This window comes from Pongo abelii, chromosome 9 (assembly GCF_028885655.2).
Source record: "Pongo abelii isolate AG06213 chromosome 9, NHGRI_mPonAbe1-v2.0_pri, whole genome shotgun sequence".
Classification (NCBI taxonomy): domain Eukaryota; kingdom Metazoa; phylum Chordata; class Mammalia; order Primates; family Hominidae; genus Pongo; species Pongo abelii.
The window spans coordinates 10,303,941-10,331,651 of NC_071994.2; the positions used below are offsets into that span (position 1 = coordinate 10,303,941).

Genomic DNA, 27,711 nt, shown 5'->3' on the forward strand with positions numbered 1-27,711 from the left:
TGTGTGCCAAAAACACCTTTTATTTACAAAATCAGAGGGTGGCCAGACTTGACCTGCGGGCTGTGGTTTGCCAACTTCTGAGCTAAACCATTAGCAATTACCTGCGAATGACTGTAGATCTGGATCCTCTGTCAGTCCAAAGTGGGACCCCTAGAGTTCTGCTTGAATGTGTCTTTCAGTATCCTTCAGAGCAACCCCTGAATGAGGCTGTCACACGGCAGGCACCCACTTCCAGTCAATGCCAGGATATTATGCAAAATCACCTATAAACCAAACCCAACAAGTCTTCTCAATCACACATCCCTAAGGCCGTAGGTGGGGATCAGCAGTGTCAAAGGAGTCTGAGCCACCTGCTCCTGCAACTTACCTGTGCCTGAGCACATTCCCACTTGAGGATAGATTCAGCCTCACCGGCTGACCTCAGGGCTTGGTGGGTCTGATAACACCCACTTTCCACTGGACACCTTGGATACTGAGGTGTTCAGGGAGATCCCACCTCCAGGACTGGGGCCCTCGTTCCCCAACTGCCAAGACGGTTCACAGCTGCATCACCCTCTGGCCCTGGCCCTCAGCAGCAGGGAGTTGCCTCACCCACGGATGTGACCCCACCCTGAAGGAAGCCTGCTTCCAATGGCTCGTCGATGTAGGGGTGCAATGGCTTAACTCTCTTGCCTGAATCTGGGATATCGCTGAAGAGCTAACCCAGTTCCAGAGTTCCCCGGGGAATTAGCTAGCCCTCTGTTGCAACTTCGTCATAGTTCAACATTTCCCTCTTCGCAATTTCATCTCCTTCACTCCCTTATGGGTGTTATTTCCAAGACTATTTCCCAATAAACCCCTTGCTCACAAATCTTCACCTCCAGGTATGTTTCATGGGAACCCAACCTTCTGAAACAGATGCTCAGGCCACACGGTCACTTGATGTCCAGTGTTCAGTCCCTACCAGGGCACAGCTATAAGCCAGAAACCGTTTCTTTTTTTTTTTCATTTGTTTGTTTTTGAGATGGAATTTTGTTCTTATTGCCCAGGCTGGGGTGCAATGGCACAATCCTGACCCACCGCAACCTCCACCTCCTGGGTTCAAGCGATTCTCCTACCTCAGCCTCCCGAGTAGCTGGGATTACAGGCATGCGTCACCACGCCTGGATAAATTTTTTCTGTATTTTTAGTAGAGATGGGGTTTCTCTATGGTGATCAGATTGGTCTCAAACTCCCGACCTCAAGTGATCCGCCCACCTTGGCCTCCTAAAGTGCTGGGATTATAGGCGTGAGCCACCGTGCCCGACCCAGGAATTGTTTCTGTAAAGGAGAATACTCTGTTGCAGAAGAGGGCATGGACTTGCACCAGAACCCTGGAGGCCTGCACAGTGATCCTCTTCCTGACACTTGCCAGCAGCCCATGCTTGACAGCAGCATTCCTGTTCACAAGCACATTCTGAGCATCATCAGTCTGTGGAGTCACAAGGCCCAAAGGAAGAGCACTTGCTGTGCAGGCTGGACTGGCTGCAGAGTCTTCTCTTGATTTGGTCCCCACTCAAAACTGGCACCTATTGCATTATTATTATTGAGGGAGTGGGTTTGTTACTGAGGGAGGGAGTTTGCCCCCTCTTGCCCTTTCTCGCTCACTCTTTGCCCTTATTCCATGTTATGACGCAGCAAGAAGGCCCTTGCCGGATGCTGGCCCCTTGATCTTGGACTTTCCATCCTCCAGAACCATAAGCCAATACATTTCTGATCAAATGGGTTGGAGTAAAACTCTCAAATGTGATGTATGCAAACCTCATTATTTTTGTGGTAGGTGGTCCAGATGCAGCAATATATCCTTCACTTTGGAGGGGATATCTTGACATGCTTCAGACTATTGGTGCCCCATAAACCTCCCTGAGGTGACAGACCCCTGAATTATTATGGGGTTCATCTCCCCCGTCTCATTTTCATTTGTCTTACTAATGTACATGAAAAGTATCTGCTGCTTCTTGCTCCTCAGGCCCTGTCTTGGTCTATTTTGTGCTGTTAAAACAGAATACCACAGACTGGATAATTCATAATGATCAGAAGTGTATTGACTTATGATTCTGGAGGCTGGAAAGCCTGAGATCAAGGGATCAGCATCTGGCAAGGGCCTTCTTGCTGTGTCATAACATGGTGGAAGATCAAAGAGAGAGCGAGAGAGGGCAAGAAAGGGCGAACTCACTCCCTCAATAACAAACCCACTCTGTCAATAATAGCATTAGCCCATTCATGAGGGTGGGGCCCTCATGACCTAAACATCTCTTAAAGGTCTCACCTCTCAATACCATCCCAGTGGCAATTAAATTTCGACATGAGTTTTGGAGGGGATAGACATTGAGATCATAGCAGACCCAATCAGCATAATATTTCCTAGGGAGTAGACCAGTGTCATGTTCTGTGGAATGCAGAGAACAAGATCTCTGCCAACTATACTGTGGCAGAAAGTGGAAGGGTTGATGTGGCCCTGAGGCAAGACTGTGAAGGTGACAGATAAAAGCAAACTGCTTTTGGTGGTCCTTGAAAACTGCTATGGAGAAAAAATACTTGGATGGGTCAAAAGCTACATAGCAGGTGCCAGGGGTGTGCTGTTTTGATCCAGGGAAGATACTACACCTAGAGCCGCAGCTGCAGGTGGAGTCACCACCTGGCTACGTTTACAGCAACACACAGTCCTCCAGGACCCAGGACCTTTCCACCTTCTGTACAGATCAAACAGACATGTGAATGGGGCTGTGCTAGGAATCACCTCCCCTGCCACCCTCACGTCTTTCATGGCTGTGTAATCTCAGAGCAGCTGCCCAGGAATTCGCATTGCTCTGACTTCCTAGCTCAGAGGGGGGGAAGCTCCAGGCTCTCACACATGGCCCTTCTTATCTTTATGGCTCTTTCTTTGCAGGTCAGAGAGCCCAAGTGGAGATTCTGCCTGTTGCCAGGAACGCCTACTCCAACTGTACATTCAGGAACTGGGGAAATATATTAGCATGGGGTAAGTTCACGGACCTGATGGGTCCACAGTGATTCAAATTTGGGCCAAAAACTCCATATATCACTAGACCACCATGAGTTGCTACTTTAACTGTGGTCTACAGCAAATAAAAGAGAAAAAGGGCTGGGCACGGTAGCTCACACCTGTAATCCCAGCACTTCGGGAGGTCAAAACGGGCCAATCACTTGAGGTCAGGAGCTTGAGACCAGCCTGGCCAACATGGTGAAACCCTGTCTCTACTAAAAATACAAAAATTAGCCAGGCGTGGTGGCAGGTGCCTGTCATCCCAGCTGCTTGGGAGGCTGAGTCAGGAGAATCACTTGAACCCAGGAGGGTGGAAGTTGCAGTGAGCCAAGATCGCACCACTGCACTCCAGCGTCAGCCACAGAGTGAGACTCTCTCTCAAAAAAAAAAAAGGGAGAAAAAGGAGAGAGAAAGACTCCACAACACAGCAGACAGTGTAAGACTATGTATCGAAGAAAAGGAAAGGACCAGTACGGGGTGGGTTGGTTGTTCGGTTGGTTGGTTGGTTTGTTTGTTTTTGAAACGGAGTTTCGCTCTTCCACCCAGGCTGGAGTGCAGTGGTGTGATCTCGGCTCACTGCAACCTCCGCCTTCTGGGTTCAAGTGATTCTCTTGCCTCAGCCTCCCAAGTAGCTGAGATTACAGATGCCCGCCACCACGCCTGGCTAATTTTTGTATTTTTAGTAGAGATGGGGTTTCACCATGTTGGCCAAGCTGTTCTCGAACTCATGACCTTGTGATCTGCCCACCTCGGCCTCCCAAAGTGCTGGGATTACAGGCATGAGCCACTGCGCCTGGCCTTATATGGGTTTTTATGTTTAAAAAACTTAGCTGGGGCTGGGCATGGTGGCTCATATCCCACCATGGTAATCCCAGCATTTTGGGAGGCCAAGGCAGGAGAATCACAGTTCAAGACCAGGCTGGGCAACATGGTGAAACCCCTCCTCTACAAAAAATATAAACATTAGGCAGGCATGGTGGTGCACGCTTGTGGTCCCAGCTACTTGGGAGGCTGAGGTGGGAGGATCACCTGAGCCCAGGGAGGTCCAGGTTGCAGAAAGGCAAAGACTGCATCACTGAATTCCATCCTGGGCAACAGAGTAAGACCCTGACTCCAAGAAAAAGAAAAAGGAAAACAACCTAGCTGCATCCCTGGAAAAGCCTTGGTTTTCCATCTGGCTGCTACAACCACTGGGAAATTTTAAGATGCTGATGCAGGCCCCTCCCCCGCTCTCACCCCAGATCAATTCATCAGGATCCCTGGAGTGGGGTCTGAGCATCAGTAGACTTGCGATTCCAATGAGCTGCTGCAGTTGGGAACCTCAGTTGGGGAGGAATCATGGATGGAAATAAACACCGGAAGCCTGACCCACTGCTGCAGAGACGGAGTGGCAGAAAGGAGGGCTTCTGTTGCCGCTCTAAAAATAAGTCCTAGGAAATTCAAAAGCCCCTGGGAAAAGACACACAGCTGCCCCTGGCCCTCTGGGGGCACAGGCATCTGAGGCATTGGCAGCTGCTTTGGATCAGGAATATTCCACGGTGACTCTGCAGCGGAGACACCTCGGGTCTGAGGCCCCTTGGAGGGCCCCGGGAATTCCTGAGCAGCTGCTGAGACTTCACGGCCCAGAGCTGAAAGCCTCCTGCAGATCTCGCTGAGGAAGGAGAAGCTTAGAGGGCAAAGCAGGACACCACCGGAACTGCGGAGAATCAAGGATGCAGCTCTGAGAAGGGCCTGCTGGAGGAGTGGGAAACTCATCAAAATTAAGAGCCTTTGAATAAGCAGGATGAGCACAAGGTGGGGGAGGGGCGGGGAGCCCTAGGTAAAGGCTCCGGGAGTGACTTCACCGCAAATGTTAAGTGACCCAAGAAGACAACTGTCCCCCGCTGCTCTCAGAGGAAGCTGTGAGCCTGGGTGGATACGGACGGCAGGGGACACAGTTTGCGTCTCATTGGGCAATTTCCACCAGCGGAGTTTCAATCCCTGGGTCGTGGACTCTCATCTCCTGGTGAAGTGCAACATCATTCCTCTTGTCGCTGGTGCGTTCTACCTGCATCTTTGCTCCAGCTCAGCTGGCTCCTCTAGGCCTGTGGCTGCCCACCGCAGTGGGCTCTGGGCTGGACTCTGGACCATGCGTTGCTGGGTTTGCTGCTGTGATGATGGAGGTGCTGCTTTTGTCTGTCTGATGTTTATACTTTGTGGGTGTGGAGTGTGCCAGGAACATCTCATATGTGCCAGGAAATGGCTCTTTGGAAAAGTCAGTCCAGGTTAGAAACATAGACTGTGGCCGGGCACAGTGGCTCACGCCTGTAATCCCAGCACTTTGGGAAGCCAAGGTGGGCAGATCACTTGACTTGAGGTCAGGAGTTCGAGACCAGCCTGGCCAACATTGCGAAACCCCGTCTCTACTAAAAATACAAAAATTAGCTGGGCGTGGTGGTGCATGCCTGTAGTCCCAGCTATCCAGCAGACTGAGGCACAGGAATCGCTTGAACCCTGGACACAGAGGTTGCAGTGAGCCAAGATCATGCCACTGCACTCCAGGACTGTTATCAAGTTCACTCCAAAAGTGGAGAAGAGCCATCCGGGCTGCAACTGTCACCAGGGGAAGCCAGATTTCAGCCAATTGGGGCCCTCCACCTAAGGCCGAGCATGGTAAGACACTGCAGAGGAAGGGGTCTTGACTTGGATTCATCTGGGCTTTGCCTTAGAAGGAGAAAGGTATTGCATTTTTGGACTTTGATCGTGGGGGCTCCTATTTACATTGCAGCTGTCTTATGTTGCAGGTTTTGATGCGGTTCTCAATGTTCAAACCCCACTGGGAGTTATATTACACAGTGTTGTTTGACCTAATTTAAGATAGGAAATGGAATAAGAAATGAATTTTCTTCCTAGGTGTCATACAGCTGTAGCCGTTAGGAATGTCTCTGGATGCAATGAACAGAAAATCTACATGTCAGAGGCTGAAGCAATAAGAGGCAGCAGCATGGGTATGGGCCATTCTGGGTTTGGGGAAATAGTTCAGAGATGTTATCCAGGAGCCAAGTCCACTTTTATTGGCCTTTTATCGGGAAGAAAGGAGTGTTCCTCTCATCAAGAAGTAAAGTGTTTCCCAGAAGCACCCCCTCCTCCTCACATTTCTTCACATCTCTTTGGCTAGAACTGCATCACACGGCCACCCCCAGTTGCAACAGAGACTGGGAAGGTGGAGTATCAGATGGAAATCCTATTGTCAGGACCCAGGCTGAGCATGCTGCCTCCCCACATGAAACCAGACTTCTGTTGGCAAGAAAGATACAAGATCGCTGGCCACTATGGTTCTTGACATGCTGTGCTGTCATCTTCCAAAAACTGACGAGGGCCAGGTGCGGTGGCACACACCTGTAATCCCAACATCCTGGAGGCCGAGGCAAGAGGATCACTTGAGGCCAGGACTTTGAGACTAGCTTGGGCAACATAGTGAGACCCCCCATCTCTACAAAAAATAAAAATAAAAATTTTAATAAAAAAAATAGCCGAGCATAGTGTCATGCACCTGTAGTCCTAGCTACTCAGGAGGCTGAGGCTGAGGAACTCTTGAGCCCGGAGTTCAAGGCTGCAGTGAGCTGATTGCTTCACTGCACTCCCTCCTAGGTGACACAGCGAGACCTAGTCTCTTTAAAAAACAATAGCAACAACAACAACAACAAATTACAAAGAATTCAACAACTTAAAAATACAGCCCAAGGCAACCTACAGAATGGGAAGAAATATTTGCAAATCATGTATCTTATAAGAGATTAATATCCAGAATATAGAAATAACTCCTACAACTCAACGACAACACAAAAATCCAGTTAGAAAGTGTGCAAAGGGAGCTAGACGTGGTAGCTCATGCCTGTAATCCTAGCACTTTGGGAGGCTGAAGCGAGAAGATCACTTGAGGTCAGCAGTTTGAGACAAGCCTGGCCAACATGGCAAAACCCTGTCTCTACTAAAAATACAAAAAAATTAGCTGCACGTGGTGGCGGGCGCCTGTAATCCCAATTACTTGGGAGGCTGAGGCAGGAGAATCTCCTGAACCCGGTCGGGGGAGGTTGCCGTGAGCCGAGATCGTGCCACTTCACTCCAGCCTGGGCTAAAGAGCGAAGCTCCATTAAAAAAGAAAGAAAGAAAGAAAGTGTGCAAAGGACTTCAATAAAAATTTATCCTGGCTGGGCACAGCCAGGCACAACTACTCAGAAGGCCGAAGCAAAAGAATCACTTGAACCCTGCAGGCAGAGGTTGCAGTGAGCCAAGACCGTGTCACTGCACTCCAGCCTGGGCAGCACAGCAAGACCCTGTCTCTAAAAAAAAGAGAGAGGCCAGATGCGGTGGCTCATGCCTGTAATCCCAGCACTTTGGGAGGCCAAGGCAGGTGGATCACCTGAGGTCAGGAGTTCGAGACCAGCCTGACCAACATGGTGAAACCCCATCTCTACTAAAAATACAAAAATTAGCCAGGCATGATGGCGCATGCCTGTAACCCCAACTACTCGGGAGGCTGAGGCAGGAGAATGACTTGAACCTGGGAGGTGGAGGTTGCAGTGAGCTGAGATCAGGCCACTGCACTCCAGCCTGGGCGACAGAGAGAGACTCCGTCTCAAAAAAAAAAAAAAGAAAGAATTAGGGACAGTGTCAAGTCCGTCCATTCTGGCCACAGTGTCCAACTTCAAGGACAGTAGGTGGCTTCTGGGGCACAGAGCCAGAGGCTGCAGTGGGGCCAGGTGTGGCACCCAGTGTTCAATGGTGGCAGCGGCCGATCGCTCCTGTGGCCTGACTTTGCCTCAGGTTCTGGGAGCTGCACCCTGTTTCTGTGGTTCTCCAGCCTTCCCGGTATCTCCAGAATCCCTTCCAGCCCCCATGGATAAAGTTAAGTGCCTCCCTCTCATGTGCTCCCTGGAACCACTTCCCTCGCGGCCTCATCAGCTGAGGTCTTTGTCCCCACACCACATGAGCACCCGCTGAGGGCAGGGACCAAGCTTCATCTTGTCCACTTCTCTATCCCTGGGCCCAGCTCCAGCCTTACATGTAGAGAAAGTTCTTGCTGTGAATGAATGCCTGGCTCTTTGGAAACAGAAACAAAACCAGGAAAGGATTGACCCAAACTCCACTGCAGAGATTGAGCTCCCCCAGCCCCAACAGGGCCCCGCACTACAGAGGCCTGAGGAACAACCCCAGAAGGGAAATCAGGAACCAGCCTGGGAATGGAATGTCCTAGATCTGCCTGAGATCAGGACCCTCCTCCCCTTCCCAGCATGCAGTCACCTGCAAGAGTCACACAGAGGAGTGAGTCCTGGGACCATTCTGCCTCCTAGAAAGAAACCCTAAAAGGCAAAGCTGTAGCAACTGCTTTAGAAGGACAGGCTGAGTGGCCAGGCACGGTGGCTCACGCCTGTAATCCCAGCACTTTGGGAGGCCGAGGCAGGCAGATCACCTGAGTTTGGGAGTTCAAGACCAGCCTGACCAACATGGAGAAACCCCATCTCTACTAAAAATACAAAAATTAGCTGGGCGTGGTAGCAGGTGCCTGTAATCCCAGCTATTTGGGAGGCTGAGACAGGAAAATCGCTTGAACCTGGGAGGCGGAGGTTGCAGTGAGGGGACATCACAGCACTGCACTCTCCAGAGCCTGGGCAATAGAACGAGACTCCGTCTCAAGGAAAAAAAAAAAAAAAAAAGACAGGCTGAGCTCCCTGGCTTGTGGGGAGAGAGCAAGGGGCCTGCCCAGAGCTGAGTGACCCGGGTTGATGGGTGCAAGGGAAGATGACCTCCCTGCAAATTAATGAGGCCGCTTTCTGTTCATAAACCACCTGCCATGACAAGCCTGGCCTGTTCCCAAGACAATGTCCAGGCTCAGAGCAAGCCAGATCCAGAACAGTTTCCAAACTTCATTCCAGGGAACCCCAGTGCTCCACAGGCATTCCTGGGTGTGCCATGGGGAGCCTTGAATTAAACACACATCACAATGTAGGACTCCTCAGAGCATTTAATGCGCTGAGGCCCTTGATGACTTTCCAAGAGGCAGCACAGTACATGGCTGATGACAACCTTTTTGCTGAGCATCTATCATAATCTTCCGACCTCCTTGAGCTCCAAGGAACATAGCTTGCAAATGCTGCTGTGGGCATCACCCCACTACCCTCCACTGAGAAACTGAGGTCCCATCTCTTAAGTCTCACTCCCACCCTCTGCTGGGGGCAGTGGGGAGCCAGCCTATCCTCCCCTCAAGGGGCTCTGCACACACTGCACACGTCTCCCTCTGGGGAAAGGGGTACCAGGGAACTTCTGGGCCAGCTGAGCCAAAATACAGACTTGGAGTGTGAACTGGCCAAGTCACTGCCTCCTCCCTGGGGGTCCCTCCCTTTGGCACCTGCCGTCTTATCTCCAGAGAGGCCACCGTGGCACAGAGCCCCAGGCTCCACAGGTGGCTACTGACCTTCACCCACCTCTGGGCCAAGTCCACTCTCTTTTTGTTTTCTTTTCTTTCTTTTTTTTTTTTTTTTTTTTGAGACAGAGTCTTGCTCTGCCACCCAGGCTGGAGTGCAGTGGTGCGATCGCAGCTCACCGCAACCTCTGCCTACTAGGTTCATGTGATTTTCCTGCCTCAGCCTCCCAAGTAGCTGGGACTACAGGCACGGGCCACCACTAAATCTTTGTATTTTTTTAGTAGAGATGGGGTTTCACCATGTTGGCCAGGCTGGTCTCAAACTCCTGACCTCAAGCCATCCACCTGCCTCGGCCTCCCAAAGTGTTGGGATTACAGGTGTGCGCCACCACACCTGGCCCCAAGTCCACTCTCATTCTTGCCCTGCCCCCTGTGGGCCACAGGACAGCCCTCCGTAGTAACCACTGAAGTGTGGTAAATGAACAACCTCAGCCCCTTGGAAGTCCCAAGAGATCCCAGCAGCTTCCCCTGCCTTGTCACCACACCTGAAGAATGGTGGTGTGTGGTGGAAGGAGTACAGCCCTGCTGCGGGCTGTCGGCTACCTGCATGTCCCCTCTGCTGGAGCCATAGGCCCCTCTGCTGGGCCAGTGTCCACATCCCATACCACAGCCAGGCCAGGCTTCCTTAGAAGCTCCCCATCACTGAGCCAACTTCCTCTGCCAGTTACACATATCACCCAGATGGGGTGATTTCTTACTGCAGAACACTTTGTTAATTGACACCCATTGAACTGAGCTGATGACTCCCGTGACTTGGTATCCTTAGTCCCTGATATGGTTTGGCTGTGTCCCCACCCAAATCTCATCTTGAATTGTAGTTTCCATAATCCCCACATGTAGTGGGAGGGACCTGGTGGGAGGTAATTGAATCATGTTGGTGGTTACCCCCATGCTGTTCTCGTAACAGTGAGTGAGTTCTCATGAGATCTGATGGGTTTATAAGGGGCTTTCCATCTTTGCTTATTCTTCTCGCTCCTGCTGCCCTGTGAAGAAGGACGTGTTTGCTTTCCCTTCTCCCATGATTGTAAGTTTCCTGAGGCCTCCCCAGCTCTGGGAACTGTGAGTCAATTAAACCTTTTTCCTTTGTAAATTACACAGTCTCAGGTATGTCTTTATTAGCAGTATGAGAACTGCTAATACAGTACCAATATCTTTTCCTGATTCACTCATGGCACCTGAAGATGGGAGGAAGTAGCACAGACACAGCCGTGTTTTCCAGCCCCTCTATGAGCTGCATGCTGACCCCTGGACATGAAGATTCTCTCTCGGCTCTGGATGGTGCCAAGAAATAAAATGATAAACGGAGACGCAGCCTGGCTAAAGGACAGCTCAGCAGTAGGGTGGACTTCAGGGTTGGTTCGATCTAGCAGCTCAGCTGTGTCCTCAGGACTTGACCTCTTCCCTCTCTCCTCTGTCATCCGTAGCCTCAGCTGGACCCTGAGGTACGGTCCCCTTGGGGTGACAGGCTGGCTGCCAGCCACCGTTAGGGCTAGGTGCTTCCTCATCTGTGACCAGCAGAAATGGGTGAGCATCTACCCCAGCATCCTGTGCATTCCAGCAACTGACCTAGAGCAAGCTTGGAGGGACCAGAAAGCACAAGTGGGAGGAACAGGATCTGGGTAAGCTACACACACTACACAAAATCACAGATCAAAGCCACTTGGTCCTGGGCCAGGCTCAGAGTCCGTGCTCAAATATCAGCTACCATTTTTATTCTATGTAAGCCAATATTTGGGCTAATAATGAGCCCATCTTCCCTTGAAGCTAACAGTCTAAGGGATGGTGAGATGACATAAAAAGACACCTGGAGTCTCCACTAACGACTGGCCTCATCATCACAAGCGAGACCTCCCCGTACCTTCTCCATCTGCAAAATGAGGGTTAAAATATCTCCTCACCAAACTCACGGGTGAAATCATGCTTTATAAATGCAGAGATGTTGGCCATGAGGCTTCTGATCCTTGCTACAGGCTTTCAGATCTTTATTCTGAGCGTTGGCAACAACACGTTTCTGAGAACATCTCCTTTGGCAAATGGTAGGTCAGGCAGAGCTGCTTCAACTGAAGATGCTTTTGCTTTTTTTAAAAAAAAAAAAAGTTGTGTATGCCTTTTAATCCAAATGGCTGAATTGCTGATTCAATCAGCAAACATGGAACAGACTGAGAAAGTGCAGCGTGAGCTCCGAGACAGCAAAGAGGGCCATGAACTTCAAGGATGTTTATGGAGCAGTTGCTGAAACCAGCTTTCCGAAGAGGTAAGTCTCCACCAGGCAATAGGGAGGCACGATGCTGGGAGTGCCGTGGGATTTACGATGTTCATTAAGTCCATCAGCTTCCAACTCCCTCTGCAACCTGCACATCCAGCTCAGCTACCCGGGGCACAAACAAGGTCTCCAGCTAAATTACCAAGATTCTTAGCGACCAGCTGCACACCCACAGAGCACAGCCCACCTCAGCACCTGCCACCCCTGGGGATTCCAGGGCATGTTGAGTGTCTCCCACGTGCTCAGGTCCAAGCCCACACCTGGCTTTCACCTGGCCCCATCCTCTCTGCATCCCCTGCTTCTGCTGGCCTCCAGTGTTCCCAGGCTGCCAGTCAAGGTTAGGCTAGGGCTGGGGCAGAAACACACGACTTTGTGCTGTCCCATAGCTGCACTGTTCTTTGTCACCCAGGCCAGAAGGGACACTGCCTGAGCCCAGAGGTTCGCTACCACTCCCAGAAACAGAGCCCCTGGCCCCAGCCCAGCCGTCGCTTCACAGCATCCGCCTCCACCATTCTTGCTGCCCCTTCCCCTCCCAGGGCACCTCTGCACCAAACGACTTCATTCTCCTCCTCCAGTTCTGAGAGATAAAACCAGCATGCATGTCTGTTCCTGCAAACAGGACCAAGCCAACACAAGACCCCAGGCCCACAAAAAAGCAGGCTCTGTTCCCAGTACAGACGCCTCAGGGACACCCTGCTATATCCATGTCCAACTTCCCTTTATTCATGAATAGAGGTGGGAAGTGAGGCATCGGGTGTGCTCAAAAGCTTTGCTATCGGTTAAGAATTGCACCTGGCTACAAGCTACAGAGAATCAAAATAACAGTGGCTATAATAAGGGAGAGGTTAAATTTTGCTCTCATGTAAAAAGAAGTCTAGAGGTAGCCAGCCCAGGGTTGATAGAGCAGGTCCACAGCCATCAGTGACCCGGGCTCATTTTGTCTTGCTCTCTGCCGTCATTAACATGAGGCTCCCATCCTTGGGGCTACCTCATGATCCCAAAATGGCCACTGCAGCTCCAGACATCACATCCACATTTCAGGCAGCAGAGAGTAGGAAGGGGCAAGGCAAAAGGACATGCCTCTCAGCTTAGCCTCCTTTGGAGAGCTTTCCCAGAAACCATACTCAATAACCTTTGCTTACATCTTATAGGCCTATTTGTGAAAGGCTAGGAAATGTGATATTATAAAAAGCCCATTGACACACCCAACACTATAGCTTTTATGTTGCTAAGGAAGCTAAGGAAGACAGGAGTACAGAAAATGCCAGCCTCAGCCATACTTTTTTTTTTTTTTTTTTTTGAGACAGAGTCTCGCTCTGCCCTCCAGGCTGGAGTGCAGTGGCACGATCTCGGCTCATTGCAACCTCCACCTCCCAAGTTCAAGTGATTCTCCTGCCTCAGCCTCCAGAGTAGCTGGGATTACAGGCATGCACCACTATGCCTGGCTAATTTTTGTATTTTTGGTAGAGACAGGATTACACATGTTAGCCAGGCTGGTATGGAACACCTGGCCTCAAGTGATCCGCCCACCTTGGCCTCCCAAAATGCCAGGATTATAGGCATAAGCCACTGCACCTGGCCAGCCATACTTTCTACAGAGCTAATAAAACTAAGAGGATAGGGCCCCAAACTAATCTCTCACTTGGATTCTTGTGGAGAATAATACAACAGTGATTATGACATCAAAAAAGAGGAGGCGAAGTGTCAGATGTTCTCAGCCCATTCTACACCTGAGATGCAGCACTGTTTGTGGTGCTTACCTTAACAAATCTGCTATCATATTGCGCTGCTGACAGCTGGTGGTCTACTGGGACCTCAGAGTCTTCATCTCTTGAGTGTTCACACAATTGATTCCTCCTCATCCATCTTCCATTTGTGTTCTTTGCTTTTCTCCTTGAAACAGTTTAATTTCATGGGCTGCATGATGATGTTTTGGACAGTGAGGGACCATATATTCCATGGTGGTCCCATAGGATTATAATGGAGGCTGGGTGTGGTGGCTCACGCCCATAATCCTGGCACTTTGGGAAGCTGAGGTGACCAGATCACTTCAGGCCAGGAGTTCGATACCAGCCTGGCTAACATGGTTGGGACTTGGGAAGCCAAAGCAGGAGGATTGCTTGAAGCTAGGAGCTTGACTCCAGCCTGGGCAACATAGCAAGAGGCTGTCTGTATGCTTTTCTTTTTTAAAAAAAAAAAAAAAAAAGAAAGAAAGAAAGAAAAGAAAAATAACAAAAATAAAAGATTATAAGGGAGCTGAAAAATTTTTCTCATCTAGTGATGTCATTCATGGCCATCATATCATCATAGTGCAATGTGCCACCTTTTCTATGATTAGATATGTTTAGATCACAAATACCATTGTATTCCAATTGCCTCCGCTACTCAGCACTTCCTGCCATACAGGTTTGTGGCGTGGGAGCAATCAGCTGTACCATCTAGCCTAGCTGTGTTGCAGGCTACCCATCCAGGTTTGTGTAAGTGCACTCTGATGTTCACACAATGACGAAATCACCTAACAATGTAGTTCTCAGAACGTGTCGCCATGGCTAAGTGATTCATTGCTGTATTCTGGAATCTTGTCATTCCAGACCACAGTCTTCACATTGAGGTACCAAGTTGTGGATCAGAATGGAAAGCTAGGCTATGATGAGGGACAGTGCGCTGTCACATGACTGACATGATTTATTTCACAAAGACAGCAAATGGAGCTGCCATGCCACCTCCAGCAAAGAGAGCCCGGGGCTGGCGTCTATGGAGCTCTAGGCTCTGCAGAGTCGGAGCGAGAACCAGATCCTTGGGGCAAAGAGAGCTAAAACGGGTTGCAGAGGAAAGCGAACTACCACACATCTGCTAGAAAGAAATGTCTCTCGGGCAGGAGATAACCTTAAGAGGCAGCATAACCGCTTAACCACTGTGGTTAAGGGCTTAGTTCTCAAGTAGGGAGGCCCGGGCTCTAGGGCCAGTGCCCGTGGATGCCTTTGTGTGACCTTGGACAGTTCACTTTCTCTCTCCAAGCCTCATTTTCTTCATCCACAAAATGGAAACAATTGCAGATGATGATAATGTACAACCTGTTCATGAAAGGAAATTGTAGACAGTGCTGGGCCCAGTGCCTGGCTCCTGGTACAGAGAAGGATTCAATAATGACATTAGCCATGACTATTATGTATCTAACAACAGCGGCAGCAGGGATCTTATGTGTGACCTTCTACCTGTGTGGCACAGGGCCTGGCACATCGTGAGGCTCAATAAATGGGCTCAACGTCATCGCTACTCTTGTTGTTATTAAAGGAAATAGCCAGAAAGTGCTTCCTCTTTCCACAGGCAACCACAGACACTTTCTCTGGACTTGACTCACTCAGGCAAGAAGAACCTTCCGGGCTGAGCTTCCAAGCCCCAGCCAGGGGAGACGCAGGGCACGGAAGACCCCGCTGAGGCAGATTGGAGAGCTCGGAGCTGCAGAGTCTGTTTGGCGTCTGCAACTCTCTCGGTGGAGAAACACCTGCCCCCGCTAAGCAGTCAGTGCCCGCCTGGTCTCATTGGCTCCCAGGCAGCTTCTCCCCACCTCCCCTCTGTGTCCAGCGTGCTCCCAGCAGCCTGCCTTGTGACAGGTCTACAGGGACATCTGTTGGTGAGCAGGCCCTGCCAGATACCTGTTGACCCCCGCTGGGCAGGAAAAATAACACAGAGAGGCTCTGAGGACCTGGGTATGGTGTAGTGGGAGTGGGGGACATAGCAGACACCCCTTACTCTGTAGAATACCAGCTTTCCACTAAAGTGGGTGATGGCAGGGAATTCTGGCAGAGAATACTGGTTTCTGAGAGCTCCTAGTATAAAATTGGATCTGTGTCCCTATGGAAAATTCCACATTACAGAAAGTGTGGCCCAGGGAGGGAGAAAGCCTCGGCTGGGCATCACGGGAATTGGTTTTGCCAGTCGGCAGCCCTGTGGCTCTGGCTAAGTCCCTTCCCCTCTGTGCCTCGGTCTCTCCATTAGGAAAGTTCAGGAGGTTCATGAGGTCTGTGGCCCCGTATCTTGAATATATACCATGGAAGGTTGCTTTGTGATTGTTTTTGAGACAGAGTCTTGCTCTGCCACCCAGGCTGAAGTGCAGTGGTACAATCATAGCGCACTGTAACTTTGAACTCCTGGCCTCAAGCAATCCTCCTGCCTCAGCCTCCCAGAGTACTGGGATTACAGGAATGAGTCACCGCATATGACCCTGGGAAGCTTTTTTAAAAGCAGATTCCCAGACTGCAGTCCCTGAAATTCTGATTCAGCCAGTTACAGGGGGCCCAGAAACCTGCCTGAGGCTCCTCCCAGAGGACCCCACTCCCCGGCTGCCTCTCAACCTGCGGTTTCAGGCATCCCAGGGTGTCCCACTGTCTCCCAGGCCCCAGGGAGGATCAGAAAGAGTGGGGGCACCGCAGGGAGCAGGCAGGAGGGAGGAGTCGCAGAGGCCCTGGCCTGGTGACTGCTGTCTTCAAACTGCCCAGAGCAAACCCACAGAGCCGGCCTGGGCCCCGCCCACCTTCAGTCCAGTGTTATGGGGGAAGCTGTCAGACGCCAGCATCAGTGTGAGGTGCACTTACGGAAATTGCCCTCCCTGACTTTCCTGCTGAAAATTCCTTACCTCTGAGGTTTTCAGGAATCTGAAAGGAAAGGCTTCTTTCCATGAAAATGTGCCGAAAGACCACTTCACACCTGCACCTACGCGCTGTCCTGTGGGAGCCAGCCTGAGTCGGCCTGGCTTGGATGGCAGTGACCTCCATGCCTCACCCGTCCCAGGGGCCCTCCTGCCCTCTGCCTAGGAGGTGTTCCAAGTGCTTGGCATGCATTACTTGACCTTATCTTTGCAATGTCACGAGGCGGCCAACATTATTGCCCTGTTTCATGGATAAGGTTACTAAGGCACAGAGAGGGTTGGTAATTTGCCCAAGGTCACTTAGCTAAGAATTGATGGAGATGGGTTTCACACTCCTTCAGGGAAACTCCTGAGGCTAAGCTTTGAGACCCGCTTCATCTTCTAGCTTAGAGATATATTCACTACTTTTTGCAGCAGAGCCCTTTTCAAACAGAATCTTATATTTGACCCCAGCATAAGAAACACATCAAAGCAAAGCCACTCTGGTTGAAGCAGAGGGACTATCCAGCCATCCCACCTCCCCTTACCCTGCTCATAGAGACCTCCTCAGAGCACCAGGGTTCTGCAGAACTGAATCTAAGAGTCAATAAAGAAGTCATGGCTCAGAGAGGGAGTGTGCCTTGCCCATGCCCACACAGCCTGCAGGTGGCAGAGCTGTTGTGACACAGGCAGCATCCAGAGAAACACGGGATGTGCGGGGCAGCCTGAGAAAGGGGCCCTGCACACCTGCCCAGCCCACCCTGAGCACCTAGATGGGGAGAGGAGAGCAGTGATGGTCTGGGTTGACCCCAGGCAGGGGGCTTAACTGGGGTTGCTAGGGAATGGCTGAATCTGCAAGTATATTCACTTGTTCACTCAACAAACATTGCCAGAGTACCTACTATGTGCCAGGTATGATGTGGCACCAAGGATACAATGGTAAATGATGACAGTCTCATCCCTCCCCGCCATGTTCATATCCCAGGCAGAGAGACTGATAATTAAACAATGACAGCAGGCCGGGTGTGGTAGCTTATGCCTGTAATCCCAGCACTTTGGGAGCCCGAGGTGGGTGGATCACCTGAGGTTAGGAGTTCGAGACCAGCCTGGCCAACATGGTGAAACCCCATCTCTACTAAAAATACAAAAATTAGCTGGGCGTGGTGGTGGACACCTGTAGTCCCAGCTACCTGGGAGACTGGGGCAGAAGAATCGCTTGAACCTGGGAGGTGGAGGTTGCCATGAGCTGAGATCATGCCACTGCACTCCCGCCTGGGCGACAGAGCGAGACCCTGTCTCCAAAAAAAGAAAAGACAATGACAGTAACACACAGGGACGGCTGCTTCGATGGGAACTGCTGCCTACTGAGGGCACACAGAGTCGGGGCTTGTAGGCTAGTGGAGGGGTCAGGAGGGGCTGCTCTGAGAAATAAAGCCATCTGAGCATTGACGGATGACATGGCATCAGCCTGGCCAAGAGAAGGGGAAAGCGTGCCCCACAGAGGGAACAGCAAGTGCAAAGAATGAACACAATGCATTTGAGGACCTGGAAGAGGTTTGATTTGGCCAGAGCAGAGCCCATGGCAGGAGATGGTGAGAAAGGGGACTGGAGAGGTAACAGGGGCCAGGCTGCAAGGGTCATGGAAAGAGGCGTGGGCTTTATCCTACAGAAGTTGAATGATTAGATATGTGTTGCTCTCATTGTTTTAACTCCCCTGGCTTCTATATGGAGGACCGTATGGAGGAGGGGTGGGAGATGCTGGGAGATCGTTCATAGGGAATCGTGGTGTCCAGAGAAGACATGATGGTGATTTGATGTGATGATCACGGGAAGGAGAAGAATGGACGGTCTGCCAACATCCATCCCTTTCTCCGCCTCCTCTGCATCGGGGGAGGGAGGTGAGGAGGGTAGGTGAGAAGTCTGGCCAATGACATGGCCAGCAGTGATGTACATCACTTCCAGAATATCCCCACACTCTCCTTCACCCCCATCTCCCTGGGATGGTAATGCTCCCAGGGTAAGCCTGGGAGCCTCGGGCCAAGTCCCTAGAGCCTGGGTCCAAGAGCCCCTGGTTCCCTTTACGCCATTGGACTGCAGTAGGAGGGACCTACCATGCCTCTCTGCCCTGAGACAAAGACCAGTCCACTCTCCAATAAAAATCCTTATCTCTGGAGAAGGAAGCAGAATGGACAGGGAGGAATCTACAACCACTCCCACATTAATGATGTTCATGCATGCGTACATGCCTGATCATTCTTTGAGCTCTTCATCTGTTTTTTTTTTTTTTTTCTCTCTCTATTTCCCCCTTTTCCTTAAACCACGGCCCATTCAAACAGGCAGCACTTGCCTTAGGGGAGGCAGGTGTTAGGTAAAAACACCTGTGGGTGCCGGGCACGGTGGCTCATGCCTGTCATCCCAGCACTTTGGGAGACTGAGGCGAGCGGATCACGAGGTCAGGAGATTGAGACCATCCTGGCCAACATGGTGAAACCCCATCTCTACTAAAATACAAAAAGTTAGCCCGACACGGTGGCGCGCACCTGTAGTCCCAGCTACTCGGGAGGCTGAGGCAGGGGAATCGCTTGAACCCGGGAGGCGGAGGTCACAGTGAGCCGAGATCATACCACTGCACTCCAGCCTGGTGACAGAGTGAGACACAGTCAAAAAAAAAAAAAAAAAAAAAAAAACTACACAAAAAAACAAAACAAAACACCTATGGGTCTTCTTAACTTTTGTCCTCCAAAATCCTTTGTCTTGGAGAAAAAAGGAGAGCCAGCCTTGGGCATCCTGAGAGCAGAGATTCCTGCCACTACTCACAGCAGCCTGCCAAGAGAAAGCCTATGCCCCGGGGAGGAACCATGCTGGGGCCTCTCAAAAGGGGACCCACTAGTGGCTCACCCAGGGTCTCCTGCCCTGAGCTCGCCATGGAAGGATCTTGCGGGCTTTGAGGACTGGAGTGTGGACATGTCAGAAGTTCCTGTGTGCACCCATGATGGGGGCTCTCCTGGCCCCTACTTGCTGCTCTGGTCCCTCAAAGGTCTCTGCCACTGTGACAGGACCCTGAGCAGGGTAGGAAGTTCCCCAGGAAGGTTGGGAGCTACTTTTTCTCTGCCAGTTCAGCCAAGGTCTTGATGTCAGAAACACTGCTGAGTGGTTAAAAACAAGTGGTGGGAGGTGGTGGCTTACACCTATAATCCCAGCAATTTGGGAGGCCGAAGCAGGCAGATCACTTGAGGTCAGGAGTTTGAGACCAGCCTGGCCAACATACTGAAACCTCATCTCTACTAAAAATACAAAAATTAGCTGGGTGTGGTGGTGCACACTTGTAATTCCAGCTACTTGAGAGGCTGAGGCAGGAGGATCGCTTGAACCCAGGAGGCGGAGGTTGCAGTGAGCTGAGATTGTGCCACTGCACTCCAGCCTAGGCAACAGAGTAAGACTCCGTCTCAAAAAAAAAAAGGGGGGGCTGGGCGCAGTGGCTCACACCTGTAATCCCAGCACTTTGGGAAGCCGAGGCAGGTGGATCACGAGGTCAGAAGATTGAGACCATCCTGGCTAACACAGTGAAACCCCGTCTGTACTAAAAAATACAAAAAAAAAAATTAGCCAGGCGTGGTGGCGGGCGCCTGCAGTCCCAGCTACTTGGGAGGCTGAGGCAGGAGAACGGCGTGAACCCGGGAGGCGGAGCTTGCAGTGAGCGGAGATCGCGCCACTGCACTCCAGCCTGGGTGACAGAGCGAGACTCCGTCTCAAAAAAAAAAAAGTGATTTTTCTTGCACACCTGAGTCAGTGCCCTGAGCCTCTTATACTTTACACAATTATTAGGGATACCCTCCTCTGGTGACATCTGAGGGCAGCTGCGGAGGGCAGGGTCTTCCCCACAGCAGAGCCGGAGCACCCCTCCTGGGAAGCTCAGCTTTGGGAAGGAAGGGCTTCCCTTTCCAAGCAGGCCAGGGACTCCCCACACACATCCCAGGCTGCGTCTGCCCTGGAGATGAAGTCACAAGCCTTCATCTGTTACGGTTACCTCCAGGCTCCAGTTCCCCCAACCTAGTCCTGCGGTGCTTCTCCCCACAGCCCTTCTTTCCCCATTCACAGGCGAAGCCAGATTCCTGGAGACGAGTTCCCGCCTGGCCCTGGTTCTGTCACCGTTCCCCTGACAGCCCCCACATGCCCACAGCGTCAACCAGCACATCACTTCACGGCCAGCGTCCGACCCGTGCCTGCCCGCGGCTCCCCTCTGCAGCCTCCAGGCCCCAGCCCCACCCAGCGCGGAGAGTCAGGGCTTCCTGGCGGGGTGTGAATCCCACATCCCCCGGCTACAACACAGTCCCAGTAGGGAACAGGGTCCCCGTGGAGGGGAATCAACTGAAGAAAGAAGTGTTTACTTCAGAGCTTCTACCATGGTGCTGTGTGCTTCCCTCAGAGAACGACAGTCTCACACACGAAACTCTCACACTCTTACACCTACACACGCTCACACACTCACACCCACACACTCACACATGCTCACACACTCACACCCGCACACTCACACACACTCACACCCACACACACACCCAAACACTCACACCCACACACGTTAACACACACCCACTCACACACTCACACCCACTCACACTCACACCCACACGTTTACACGCTCACACCCACACACTCACCCACTCTCTCACACACTTACACCCACACACTCACACACTCATACACTCACACCCACACACTCACACACACTCAACCCATACACACATGCTCACATGTGCACTCACACAAACACACTGACACACTGACACAAACATACATACACTCAACACATTGACATATTCACACACATACACTGACACTGACACACACTGACACGTTCTTATGCACACTCACACATTCACACACACTCATATGCACACACACTGTCACATGCTTACACACAACATACTCAGGCTTTGTTCACACTCACACTTACATGTCCACACACCATCACACATATTCACACATACACTCAATCACACAAAACACACACAGGCTTTGTTCACATACATTGATACACATTCACACACCTGCAAACACAATCCTCACAGCACACACCTGCATACACACCCACACACTTGTGCTTACACACACACTCATCCACATTCTCACACTCACATGTGCTCACGTACACACTCCCATACACCCACACACTCATGCACTCAGGTCGCACTCACATGCTCCCTAGCATCCTCACATTCACTCACACGTCTTCGCACGCTCACATAGACACACAGGTGCTCACACACAATCTCACACTGACACACGTATTTACTCACATAAGCACACATTCACATACACAAGAGTGTGCTCCCACGCCCATCCTGGCCGCTCCCAGGCAGCTACTGACACACGCCAGGTCGGTGGCGATTCACACTCCGTGCTGAGAGGTATTCAGAGGGTGGGGCGCCATCTGGTCCTCACTTTTCGGGGAGGGGGTTCAGAACACTTGGCTCTGGCTGATGCCGGAAGGGGAAGGCCGGTGGCCCAGGGAAGGGGGACCGGGAGGGAGGGAAGAGCATCGCTCTCTCTTTCCTGGACATGGGTCCCTTCCTGAGCAAGCCTGAGCTGGTCCCAATTTTCCTGGGTCCTCTTAATAATTTTTTCGTAAACTGCCTTTTGTGGGGGAATCCCAGCAAGCCACGCGCTTTGCCAAGGGTTTGGCCATGCACCAGTCGGCAATTCCAGTGGCTCTTGTTCTATCCCCACTTCACTCTAGAGGCCACGGAGACTCAAGCCCAAGTGGTTTTGATCACGACTGCACAGCTGGGAGAAGAGCCCTCGTATGAAGCCACTCGGCGGCTCAGTTCATGGTTCTGCAAAGCTTCCCCGCCGCCCAGCTCCCCTGCCCTCAAGCACGCCCACTCCCCGGGGACCCTTCAGCACATCCCTGGGGTCACTCTCTCCCTCCCCCATGCAGACTCTGCCCCCAGCCCATTCCCGCAGAGACAAAGGTCAGATCCACAACTTCTGTCCCTCGTCCCCTGCTTATGGTCCACAACACCCTCCACCACCATCACAGGCCCAGCGGGCGAGTGTAGGGCAGGAAAGGGAGAGCCTCTGCTCCCGCATCAGCCTCCAGGAGCTCCGCCAAGAAAAACGAGGGCAAGGACACACTCCGCTGGCGAGGCCTGCCATTTCATTTTAAAGGAGACAGTGCTTCCTGGATCTTGCTCGTGCTGCTGCAAGTCATATAAAATGATAGGATCTTTCTGAAGGGCAATGTGATCACATATATCAAAGACCTTTAAAACGTGCATGCAGCGGCACATCCTTTAGCCTATTAACTCCGCTTCTAGGAAACGTAACCTAAGGAAGTATTTGGACAGGTGAGCAAAGACGTAGGTACAAGGATGTTCACTGCAGCACTGTTTAAAATAGCAAGGAGCTGCAGCCAAAAATAGAAACAATCTAAATAAATCATTGCATACCCATACAATGAAGCACTCTACAGCTACGAAGAATAATCGTAAAATAGTCATTGACATAGAAAGATATTCACAATCTATGTTTGACTTTAGACAGCTATAATAACCTGTTTACATTTTGATGCCATTTTAACTAAAAATCTGTATCAATAAAGAAAATTCTAGGCTGTGCATGGTGGCTCACACCTGTAATCCCAAAACTTTGGAAGTCCGAGGTGGGAGTCTCGCTTGAGCTCAGGAGTTCGAGACCAGCCTGGACAACATAGACTCCATCTCTACAAAAAACAACAACAACAAAAAAAATCAAAAAATGAGATGGGAGAATTGCTTCAGCCCAGGAGGCTGAAGCTGCAATGAACTATGATCATGTCACTGCGCTCCTGCCTGGGTGACAGAGAGAGACCCTGCCTCAAAAAGAAAAAAAAAGAAAGAAAAACTTAGAAGTGAATGCATCAGACCAGGTGAAGTGGCTCACGCCTGTAAGTGGCATTTTGGCAGGCCAGCGCAGGTGGATCACCTGAGGTCAGGAGTTCGAGACCAGCCTGGCCGACGTGGTAAAACCCCGTCTCTACTAATAATACAAAAATTAGCCTGGTGGGATGTTGCACACCTGTAATCCCAGCTACCTGCGAGGCTGAGATAGGAGAATCACTCGAACTTAGGAGTGGGAGGTTGCAGTGGGCTGAGATACCGCCACTGTACTCCAGCCTGGGTGTCACAGCAAGACTCTGTCTCAATAAAAAAAAAAAGAATTGAATGCATCAAAATAGTAACTAACACAGATTATCTATGGAGAGTAATGCCACGAGTGATTTTTTGAAATCTCCTTTGCATTTACTCATTTTTTCTTTTTTTTTTTTTGAGACGGAGTCTCGCTCTGTTGCCCAGGTTGGAGTGCAGCGGCGCGATCTCCGCTCACTGCAAGCTCCGCCTCCTGGGTTCACGCCATTCTCCTGCCTCAGCCTCCCGAGTAGCTGGGATTATAGGCGCCCGCCACCACGCCTGGCTAATTTTTTGTATTTTTAGTAGAGACGGGGTTTCACCGTGTTTGCCAGGATGGTCTCAATCTCCTGACCTCTTGATCCGCCCACCTCAGCCTCCCAAAGTGCTGGGATTATAGGCATGAGCCACCGTGCCCAGCCTCTTACTGATTTTTTCTAAAATTAACATTTAATTAATATGAATTTTTACTTATACATACATATTATTATATATTTGTTCGACTACACATAAATATTCCTGGAAAACTACACAAGAATACATTAGCTTCCTCTGGCAACAGAAGGTTCGTGGCAGAGGGTCAGCATATGGAAGAACATTTTTCACTATGTACTTTTATGGATCCTTTGAATTTTGAATCATATGAATATATATTTTTTTCTTTTTTTTTTTTTTGAGACAAACTCTCAACTCACTATGGTGTCCAGGCTGGTCTGGAACTCCTGGGCTCAAGGGATTCTCCCTCCTGGGCCTCCCACAGTGCTGGGATTATAGGAGTGAGCCACCCCATTCCGCCAAATTTATCATCTTTCACAAATACAAATACAAACTAAATTTAAATTTTAAAACAAAATAAAAGATTTTTTTTTTTCGAGATGTAGTCTCACTCTCTCGCCCAGGCTGGAGTGCAGTGGCGCCATCTCGGCTCACTGCAACCTCCACCTTCCGGGTTCAAGCAATTCCCTTCCCTCAGCCTCCTGGGTAGCTGTGATTACAGGCCTATGCCACCACACCCGGCTAATTTTTGTATTTTTAGTAGAGACGGGGTTTTGCCATGGCTGGGTTGGTCTCGAACTCCTGACCTCAAGTGATCCACCCGCCTCGACCTCCCAAAGTGCTGGAATTACAGGCATAAGCCACTGCGCCTGGCCGAAAATAAAAGATTTAAGGGGTATCTTTGACATTTCACAAAGCCCATTTTTGTGCAGCAGTGACCGTGGAAGCAGACGGTTTGTATCAGAGTCACACACTCAAATGCCTAGAGGGCCAGAGGGATGAACGTGGGACAGAGCTGGTGTAACCACAGGGAGTGGTGGGGACTGCGGCAACCTGGAAAGCAGAGGCCCTGTCTGTGGCAGCAGCGTGATTCTGCTCCAGCTGATTAGACCATGCAGGAAGACTGCCCCAGGGCCAGCCTTTCCAGCTCATCAGTAGAAGCCTAATATCTAGGATTCCATATGCTTTTCCTCATTTTAAAGCATGTGCTTAGGCCAGGTGCAGTGGCTAATGCCTGTAGTTCCAACACTTTGGGAAGCAGATCACTTGAGCTCAGGAGTTCAAGACCAGCCTGGGCAACTTGACGAAACCCCATCTCTACAAAAATACAAAAATTAGCCAGGCATGGTGGCGCATGCCTGTAATACCAGCTACTTGGGTGGCTCAGGTGGGAGGATCACTTGGGCCCAGAAGGTTGAGGCTATAGTGAGCCAAGATTGCACCACTATACTCAAGGGTGGGCAACAGAATAAAACACTGTCTCAAATAAAAAAAAAAAGTGCTGGCCCCAAAAATGAGTTTCTATAGGCCAGGCACAGGCCAGTTTGCAATCTCTACATTCATAAGGAATATTTTTGTTTACACCCCCAAAGTACTTTAGGGAGAAGTAACTTGCTTAGAGTCAAACAGTGACTCTAGAACTTTGAGATAGAGTCTTGCCCTGTCACCCAGACTGGAGTGCAGTGGCACAATCTTGGCTCACCGCAACCTCCGCCTGCTGGGTTCAAGCAATTCTCTTGCCTCAGCCTCCCTAGTAGCTGGGTTTACATGCATGCGCCACCACGCCTGGCTAATTTTTGTATTTTTAGTAGAGACAGGGTTTCACCATGTTGGCCAGACTGGTCTTGAACTCCTGACCTCAGATGATCCGCCCACCTTGGCTTCCTAAAGTGCTGGGATTACAGGCGTGAGCCGCTGTGCCCGGCCAGAACTTTAGTTCTTAGCAGTAGTTATTAATAGTTAACAGCAGGCCGGGAGCGGTGTCTCACGCCTGTAATCCTACCACTTTGGGAGGCCGAGGTGGGCGGATCACCTGAGGTCAGGAGTTCGAGACCAGCCTGACCAACATGGAGAAACCCCGTCTCTACTAAAAACACAAAATTAGCCGGGCGTGGAGGCGCATGCCTGTAATCCCAGCTACTCGGGAGGCTGAGGCAGGAGAATTGATTCAACCCAGGAGGCAGAGGTTGCGGTGAGCCGAGATCACACCATTACACTCCAGCCTGGGCAACCAGAGCAAAACTCCGTCTCCAAAAAAAAAAAAAAGTTAACAGAGACTTGGAGGGAGCCAGAGGTTTACAGGGCTGTCGGACCCTCTTGGGGCACCAACATTTTATCAGAGCAGGAAGCCCAAGCCTGTTCACTCAGAACATTTGAAGAGTGGAAACAGAAACCCAGCGTAGGAGGGTGAGCTCTCCTGGCTCCCCTGGAAGAGCCAGCCTCCATGTTAGGTGAGGCTGGTCAGCAGCCAAAGTCAAGGTATAGAAGCAGGGGGCCAGACCTAAGACCTTGAGCACTGGCCTCTGGCCTCCCTACCTCCCTGCCTGTGCCCACCGTGTCCCCTTCCACTCTGCCGCTTTACACCCTGGCCAGCCTGCAGCTCAATCACATCTATCTCCCACCCGCAGGCTCCTTGACCACACAGAGAAGAGGCAGGATTCAAACCAAGGCTAGCTCATTCCTCTAAGTCCCTGCTCTTTCCACCCAGCATCCTCCCTTCTCTGGGTTACTGCATCCTCTGAACCCGTTTCTTCACCCCTGAAATGAGGCTAAGTACTCCGGAGGCTGAAGCAGAAGGATAGAAGGATCGCTTGAGCCCAAGAGTTTGAGGCTGCAGTGAGCTACGATGGCACCACTGCACTCCAGCCTGGGCAACAGAGCAAGACCCCATCTCTAAAAGCTAAATTAGGCCAGGCACGGCGGCTCACACATGTAATCCCAGCACTTTGGGAGGCCGAGGCAGGCAGATCACCTGAGGTCAGGAGTTCGAGACCAGCCTGCCCAACATGGTGAAACCTCTTCTCTACTAAAAATACAAAATTAGCCGGGTGTGGTGGCGGGCGCCTGTAATCCCAGCTACTCGGGAGGCTGAGGCAGGAGAATCACTTGAACCCAGGAGGCAGAGGTTGCAGTGAGCTGAGATCGCACCCCTGCACTCCAGCCTTGGACAACAGAGCCAGACTCCATCTCAAAAAAAAAAAATTCTTTTTTAAATAAAAGCTAAATTAATTAATTAAAAGGAAGAAATGAGGCTAAGGATACCTCTTTCATAGGGTGGCTGTGAGTTACATGGAATGAGAGGTGAAGAAATTTAAGATGAGAGACTATTTTGCATCCACCCAATTAGCAAAGGTTTTGAAATGGTAATACTCAGTGCTTGTGAGTATCTGATGAAATGGGACCCTTTCATCTCCTTCAATGAGATTACCGCCTAGAGTGCTCAGGAGGGTCCCTACACATTGGAAAAGGTCAGTAAATCTCAATAAATTCCTGGTAACTGAGTGACCACACTCTTACATCTGTTAATTCTCTAGTTCCTCTTTTCGACAAATAGAGGAGGCTGGGGCTGTTAGGTGACTTGCTAAAGTCACACAGCTGGTAACACAGGAGTCAGAATTAAAGCCTCAGAATTTCTTCCCTCCTCCTGAGGGCCTTGTCCTGGGCCCCTTCCTGTTCTCTCAGACCACCAGGATGGGACACAGCTGGCGCCCGCATACCCGCCCTTTCCACTCCCCCGGAGCCCCACCTGCCCACAAGGACTGCCTGGTTCGCCTCACCTGGGCACCTCTGGGTCCCAGCCCAGATCCCCAGGCCTCCCGGGGACAGGAGGGGAAGGTCCACGTGAGATGGTCTCACAGGGTAGCCACAGGGAGAGAAACGATGGGGAGGCGG

At 50.9% G+C, this 27,711-nt stretch overlaps 2 long non-coding RNA genes across 4 annotated transcripts; one reads left to right on the plus strand and one right to left on the minus strand.

Annotated features, from left to right (window-relative positions):
* Nucleotides 1–19,011, minus strand: LOC129048905 (uncharacterized). Of its 3 annotated transcripts, none has more exons than XR_008511587.1 (3): nt 13,509–14,253; nt 6,555–6,674; nt 1–263 (listed from the first exon to the last, which is right to left on the minus strand). It is a non-coding gene; the product is annotated as an uncharacterized LOC129048905 (long non-coding RNA). The 3 variants fall into 3 exon arrangements; XR_008511589.1 differs by lacking the exon at nt 6,555–6,674 and adding an exon at nt 18,916–19,011 and having other exon boundaries at nt 2–263; nt 13,509–13,929; XR_008511588.1 differs by lacking the exon at nt 6,555–6,674 and having other exon boundaries at nt 2–263; nt 13,509–13,929; nt 14,108–14,253.
* LOC129048906 (uncharacterized) lies at nt 14,146–27,000 on the plus strand. Its single transcript, XR_008511590.1, has 5 exons — nt 14,146–14,225; nt 15,076–15,382; nt 20,474–21,786; nt 22,116–22,725; nt 26,448–27,000. It is a non-coding gene; the product is annotated as an uncharacterized LOC129048906 (long non-coding RNA).
* Nucleotides 27,001–27,711: the final 711 nt, after the last annotated feature.